This window comes from Dipodomys ordii, unplaced genomic scaffold, assembly GCF_000151885.1.
Source record: "Dipodomys ordii isolate 6190 unplaced genomic scaffold, Dord_2.0 Scaffold118, whole genome shotgun sequence".
Lineage (NCBI taxonomy): Eukaryota > Metazoa > Chordata > Mammalia > Rodentia > Heteromyidae > Dipodomys > Dipodomys ordii.
The window spans coordinates 2,496,493-2,504,154 of NW_012267334.1; the positions used below are offsets into that span (position 1 = coordinate 2,496,493).

The window sequence follows — 7,662 nt, forward strand, 5'->3', positions numbered from 1 at the left end:
GTCAGATTCTTGGTCATGATCATGGAAAAGTGACTAACACAAAACCAGTCAGAGAACACATCCACCCTAGCCTGAGGGCCGGGAAACACTCCGCCTCCTTCCCCAGCACCCCAACCACAGGGCAATGCGCAGTCTTTCAACAAACCAAACACAGAATTACTATATGCCCCGACCATTCCAATGCTAAGAATTAAAAGAGAACACAAACCATTCGTGCCCATCAGTTCACAGTACACACACACACACACACACACACACACACACACACGAGTGAGAACAAGGACTCAGGTAAGGTACAAATGCCCTTGTAGCAAGATTCTGTGCACCAATTGCCACATGAAGGAACCCAACATCCAGCCCCAGATGAATGTATTGGCAGGATGGGTGGGTATACCCACCCAGTGACAGGGCACACACACATACCCAAGGAGGTGTCGTTCAGCCCCAGATGAATGTATTGGCAGGATGGGTGGGTATACCCACCCAGTGACAGGGCACACACACATACCCAAGGAGGTGTCGTTCAGCCAGAAAAGGGAACAATGACTGATCCACATGGACGAACGCACGCTGCTTAGCACACTGCTCAGCACAGGACTCCCTGGCTCACTGAGGCATACAAACTACCAGAGCCATGAGATCTCGCAGTTAAGGGTACGCACCCACCAGATGCTGTAATCCTGGTTACTCAGGAGGCTGAGATCTGAAGATCAAGATTCAAAGCCAGACCAGACAGGTAAATCCATGAGACGCTTATCTCCAAAAAAACTTCAAAAGGCCTGAAGTGGAGGTGTGGTTCAACTGGTAGAGCACAGCCATGAGTGAAAAAGCCAAGTGAGAGTGAGGCGTTGAGCTCAAGCCCCAGTACTGGTGCGCACGCACACACTCTCTCTCCCTCTCCCTCTCCCTCTCTCTCTCTCTCTCTCTCTCTCTCTCACACACACACACACACACACACACACACACGCATGCATGCACGCAGAGTACCCAACCATACCTCATTTTCCTCTCACCCAGACACAGAGACAATTTATTAGGAATAGGAAGTGGGACAGATGAACTTGTCTGCAGATACGCGGAGGTGCCAGACGCCATCCTAGTGACACTGAGTGAACAATCAGCCAGACACACGCTGACTCGTGTAGCCAGGGCCTTGCTGGTGGCACTGACTGGGATTTGGAGAGGGTTTTCCACGGATTAGGCACACAGCAAAGAACCTGCACACAACTGCATGCGTGCCCTTCACAGACAACTGTGAATCCTGTTTTATTAATCTCCGTTCCACGGAGAAGGAAGCCGAGGCTCTGCCGGCCACCTGACCAGAACCACACAGCAGGAAGCACTGAGACAGTGCAAGGTTCCCACACCTCTCGGACCCGGTGGGCTCAGGGGACAGGAAAGAACATGACAGGTGAGACCAGCAGGTTCAGTGCAATCTGAAAGCACGTGGCAGGCAAGGGTGACCAGTTCTCTGGGCGGGGAGGTCAGCCTGCCATACCGCATTCCCACGGTGCACTGCTGGGAATACACCAGCGTGACAGTTACGGACAGGCCCTAAGTCTGCTGTGAAGCCTTTGCCTTGTGCGCTGCGCAGCCAGGGACCAGGCCCCTGGCAAGCAGCACGCTAGCTGCTGTTTATTCTGAACAAGCTGTCACTCTACCCAGGCAGAGGTCCCCTGTCCCAGCTACCAAGGCTCCTGTAGACCAGGACACCAGTAGCTCCAAAGTGCCCCTGTGCTGTGTACCTGTGACCCTGGCAAGTCACTCAGAGTGAGCACCCCAAGCCCCAGGTGGGAATTTTCTTTCAAAGATCAGAGTAGAATGGGGTACACTGCCCAGACTCTGCTGCCATCTTAGAGCTGGAGCAGAGTGGGTAACTCAGCTCTGCCACTTCCAGGCTATCTGACCTGGGGTAGGTGTGTTCACCTCTCTGAGTCCTGCTTCCCCTGGGTGAAAAATGGGCATAAAATAAGTAATAGCCATCTCAAGGGGTTGTGGAAGTTACAAGTCCTCCTGGTCAACTCTGCCTTCTGAGATCAATGAGAGAATGCGCTCCAGAATATTCCTGGAGGGGCGGTTGGGCATGGAGTTGCTGGGAGGCGGTGGAGGACCCAGGCAGGATGAGGAGCAGAAACTCGAGAGCAGGTAAATGAGTAGCGGGGAGGACCGCAGCAACCAGGACATTTCTGGAAGATGGGCAGAGAGCAGGCACACTTGCCACAGCCAGCAGAGAGCCTGGGACAGGGGTTCAGAGGAGACTCAACAGGAAATGGCTTAGTATCCATGAAGGGGAGAAATGGGTGGACACGATTCTGTGATTACTACGGGTGAAGCACCCAGCTCTTTCTCATCTACCTCCTCATCCATCCATCCATCCCTCCACTCACCCATCCATTCATCCATTCAACCATCCATCCATACATGCCATCCATCTGTCCATCTGCCATCCATCCGTGCCTTCCACCTGTCTCTCCATCCATCCATGCATCCATCCATTCCTGCCACTCATACATACATACATGCCATCCATCTGTCCATCCATCTATCCATCCATCCATGCTGTCCATCTGTCTCTTCATCCATCCATGCATCCACCCACACTGTCCATCTACCTATTCAATCTTCCATCCATTTACATACGCCAACCATCTTCCCTCCTTCCAACCACCCACAGAAGCCAACCACTCATTCTTCTATTGTCCACCCATGCCATCCATTCACCCATTCAACCATGCAAGAACCCACCCATCTGTGTACCCATTCCTCAGGCTCTGGAATACCTGGATTCTGGCTACCAAATCACACACCAGGTATTTGGCTAAGACTGAGAAGCATTGCTTTCCATGGCTCTTTTTCTCCCAGCACCATATACTTGCCTCGTGTGCGCCCAGTAGGAGCACACAACATATTCACAGCACTTCCACTGTGGCACTAGGATTCCGTTTCCCATGGCCCCAAGGACCAGGAACAAGGGTCCTGAGGCTGCACATGGCCTAAAATTCCAGCTGTGTTCCAGCAAAAACTATGTTGACCCCTTCCTGAAGAAAAGCAGGGCCATCAGTGGAGCCAAGGAACATGGCCTACAAACTTGACCCAAGGAATACCACCTGCAAACTTGACCCAAGGAACATGGCCTATGAACTTGACCCAAGGAAAACCGCCTGTGAACTTGACCTAAGGAATGCTGCCTATAAGTTGCACAAGAAATGGCATGAGGCAGGAGGTGGCGTTGCCCTGCTTTCCATCTCCTGAAATGAAAGCCTCCTCTGCAGGACCCTGGGCTGAGCCTGGAGGGCAGAGAGACAGGAAGAGGCCAGATGTAGCCCCGGCAGGGCTGCAGGAGTGTGCCACCCAAAGTCACTAAGTGGGATGGGTCCAAGGACTGACCCCCAGGGTCTGTAAAGCAGAGGCTTGGGGTGCACCACTTTGGGGATAGCATCCTTCACCTCCTCAGCTGCCCAAGAGACTCTGTGGGAAGACTGGCCCAGAGCTGGGCTGAAGCAGAGGTAACACATGGGCAGAAGCGGGGACGTTTTCAGAGTGCAGAAAAGGTAGCCCTTCCTCAGTCCCAAAGCTGGGTTCCACATACCTGGCCCCTAATTTGGATTTGAAAACCCCCAATGATGATCAAGAAGCTCAGAACACCCTCATGCCCAAGCAATTCCAATTCTGTCTGAGCAGCTGTGTGGAGTCCTTGCTTAGTTTAACCTCAGTCCCAGGGCAGGGTGCTCTGCCTCCAGTGGGAGGTGATGGGGGGCAAAGGGACCCCATCTCAATAGCACCACCGCACAGCACAGCTGCAGCCCCTCCGCTCCCAGCTGCGCCTTATGGAAATGGAGGGAGGGGGACACGACTTGCCAAGGTCGGCCTGGCGTCCAGGGCACACAAACCATCCTCCTGTGACTTAGTTGCCCGTCTCCCTCCACTTGGCAGATGAAATGTGCCACTGGTCCCAATCAGTCGTGAGAGCACAGAGGGGACAGCCAGCAACTGCAGCCCATGAGCCAAGGACAGACAGACAGACAGCGAACCCGTTTCCCCCAGAAGCACCGCCCTGAGGCACAAGGGGATAGATCAGCCCTGCCGCCTCCCAGGGAGGAGGGGCTCAGGCTCTGGGCCTCACCTGCCACCCTGAGCATCCTTGGGGATTTTTTTTTACTATGAGGACTTGAACTCGGGACCTCGCACTATGGTCTACCCCTTAGCCACACCTCCAGCCCTACTCTTTGCTAGTTATCCAGGAGATGGCGTCTCACTCTTCTGCCTGGGCTGGCTTCAGACTTCGATTCTCCATATCTCAGCCTTGCAAATAGCTAGGACTACAGGAAGGAGCCACCAGCACCCAGCATGGGAGGCTCTTCTCACAGTGCTCCTACAGGACTACAGGTCCCTCAAACTCTCAGGCCCACAGCCAAGACAGGACAAGCAAGAGCTGAGGCTGTGTGTGTTGATCTGGGATTTGTGTGTGTGCTGCACGTACACACGTGTGTCTGGCATGGTGTGTGCATCTGGGTGCCAACCCCCAGAGGACAGGCAAGCAGCTGGCGACAGGTACAGAATCCACTGCCACTTGTCTGCGTGGAGCGTGGTGTCCTTGGCTCTCGGAGCCCGGAACATTTTGCTGAGCCAGTCAGTTCCACCTCTGCCGATAATGAGATTTTATCCCAGCTGCGTTTCTGTTATGGGCTGAGGAAATTGCAAAGTTTTCGTTGGAGAGTCGGCAGCCCCAAGGGCCGTGCCGACGGAACAGCGTGCTCGCCCACGTTCTGCAGGGGTCTCGTGGCCTGTGCGTCCTGCTCCTCCCCACTCAGCCCCAGCCCTGGGGGACGCAGCCCAAACCCAGCCCTTCTCGCCAGCCCAGGCAGGCTTTGCGGGGACCCGGGCTGAGCACTTTGCTTGTCTTGCGGATTTTGTCATCTAATTTTAGCCAGAACTCTCCCCGCTTGTAAACGGAGAGGCACAACTAAGTTGAGAAGACAAACCCTTCTTGTTCGAGGCTGCAGGAGAAGTCTACAAACGTGCTACCCGTGAAATAAAACCAACAGCACATCTCCTGTCCCTGATGCCAGCAGAACCTGACCCCAAGTCACCCCTGCTGCACCCCAGGCATGTCCTGGGGTTCAGCTTTCCACACCCGAGCGAGATGCAGCCAGCCCTAGTCATCGTGGGCACTGGGGTCTGGATTCTGAGCCCTGAGGTCCCAGCGCTCCTCAGCTTGCCACAGGAAGTGAAGCAGGGTGGGGACCATGTGGGCTCTCCAGGCTCTGCCCCTCGGGCTACCGATCCTAGGTACAAACCACATCTGAGCAGCTCCCCTGACTCAGTGACCAGAGGACTCAGGACACGAGCAGGGACACTGGCACCAACATCCCAGCCACAGCAAAGGGACGAGGGACCTGCGGGAGGCCCACGGGCTCGGGACGCAAGCCCCTGCCAGGAGCCTGCTCCCCGCTTTCCTCAGAGGCCACCCGATCCCGCTGTTAAAGCCCTCACAGCCCGGACAAGTCACATTTATAATCTTGCCTTGGTATTTTCACTTGTGAGGCATACAAAGTGGAAAAACAAAGTGTCCAAGCCAGAGGAGTTCTAAATTTGGGTGGTGGGGGTTGAACTCAGGGCGTTGCTACAGGAGGTAGGTGCTCTACCACTTGAGCATGTCACCAGTTCTTTTTGCTGTAGTATTTTTAATAGGTCTTGCATCTAGGCTTGACTAGACCCTGATCCTCTTTATGACTCCTGACTAGCTAGGCTGAGCAGGTGTACACCGCCAAGCCCACTTACTGACAGACACGGGGTCTCACAAGCTTTTTGCTGGAGTGGGTGGTGAACCCTGATCTCCTAATCTCTGTCTCTCAGACAGCTGGGATTACACACATGAGCCACAACACCTGGCCTGCACATGTTGTTCTGCAGTTTTTCATGCAACTGTGGAGACAGGAGGAGTGGAACGGGGTAGATGAGGGTTACAGAAACAAATGTGTGTGGTCAGGAGTGTCCTGCTGTCTGTCCCTTACTCCCCTGGAGGACAGTCAGCAAAAAAGCCAGAAATGAAGCTATAGCTCAAGTGGTAGAGTGCCAGCCTTGAAGCAATAAAGCTAAGAGACAATGCCCAGGCTCTGAGTTCAAGGTCCAGTACAACACACACACGCACGCGTGCACGCACACACACACACGCACGCCCACGCACGCACACACACTGTGCATTTGGCTCCTAGCCAGAGCTCACTGGGGGGGTCTTAGCTTCCTGGGGGCCCTCCTTCATGGCACACCCCCAGGGGACTGGCTTTCCATCCTAGATGCCTAGAGCTGAGGATACCCAGCCCTGCTTTGCCTATTCCTCCATCCTCACTCCTTTCCTGGGACACCGGCTGGCCCCAGGCCCAAGGACAGCCATAGCTGGAGAGGGGTACACAGCCCGCGGCCAGCAGCCCAACAACCCCACATTCCAGCCAGAGCCACGGCTGCTGGACAGGTGGAGCAAGCGCTGCAAGTGACTGCCCGCACGGCAGTGCCCAGCTCTGGGAGCCATTGCCCGCAGACAGCTGCCCTGGCTCTTTTTAGGAGTTTCTGAGCTTCTCAGACTCCACAGACCTCCCTATGTCCTCAGACCTATTCAGGGCCACAGGACCCCAGTGCCAGAGGCCCAGAGAAAGGCCAGGCACCGACGTGATTGGGACAGCGGGGGTCCACCTCCCATCTCTGGCCCCAGGATTGCACTGAGGCTGGGGCAGCTCTGGAGTCAGCGTTCCCGATCTGCCACACCCGTGGAACTCGACCTCCGCTCAGAGAAGAAACCCGCTGCTGGTGCTGGCTTCCCAAGGTGCCAGAGGGCAGCGGGACCCCTCACCCAGGACGCAGAGGGCCTGGGGAGGCCCCAGCGGAGGGGCTGCTCTCAGCCCAGTCTGCAAGCCCAGCCAGCCGCCCCCACAGCTGCCCTGACCGCTGGGTGCCGGCCCCAGGCACCCGCCCGTCCTGGCTGCAGCCCACATTGCCACAAATGCGAAGCTTGCACCGACCTGGCTCTGGAGGGAGGATGCACACAGTGCCCCTCCCCTCTCACCTGGGGGCCCTCCCTGCCCCATGGGGGGACAAGGTCCTGGTTCCCCAAAGGTACAACCCAGAAAGGCCAAATCCCAGGTGTGCAGCTCCCCAGGCCAGCACCCCAGCCACCCAGCACATCTCCCGGGAATATGCTGGTGGGGCAGGACAAGCCAGGCCCCGCTGAGCCCCACACCCACCCAATGTGGGGCTCAGGGGACCAGGAAAGCGCCCACCAGCCACATCTTACTCTGCAGCGGCTGATGAGGGTATGGTCCAGGGTGTCTTGGGGCACCAGGTTGGCATACCTTCAGCCAGGCTTTGCCCTGTGGTCACTTAGCTAAGAGGCCAGCTCCACCCCGGGCTCAGCCCTGCCCCTTCCCCCAGGACTCAGCTCTGTCCTCCCCAGATCTCAGCTCCGTCCTCCCCAGATCTCAGCTCCGTCCTCCCCAGATCTCAGCCCCATCCTCCCCAGATCTCAGCTCCATCCTCCCCAGATCTCAGCCCCGTCCTCCCCAGATCTCAGCCCCGTTCTCCCCAGATCTCAGCCCCATCCTCCCCAGATCTCAGCCCCGTCCTCCCCAGATCTCAGCTCCGTCCTCCCCAGATCTCAGCTCCATCCTC

At 56.3% G+C, this 7,662-nt stretch overlaps 1 protein-coding gene across 1 annotated transcript in view; it reads right to left on the minus strand.

Annotated features, from left to right (window-relative positions):
- Col5a1 (collagen, type V, alpha 1) overlaps positions 1-7,662 on the minus strand; it is a 119,461-nt gene that overhangs the window by 88,659 nt on the left and 23,140 nt on the right. The gene's annotated exons all lie outside the window — the stretch shown is intronic.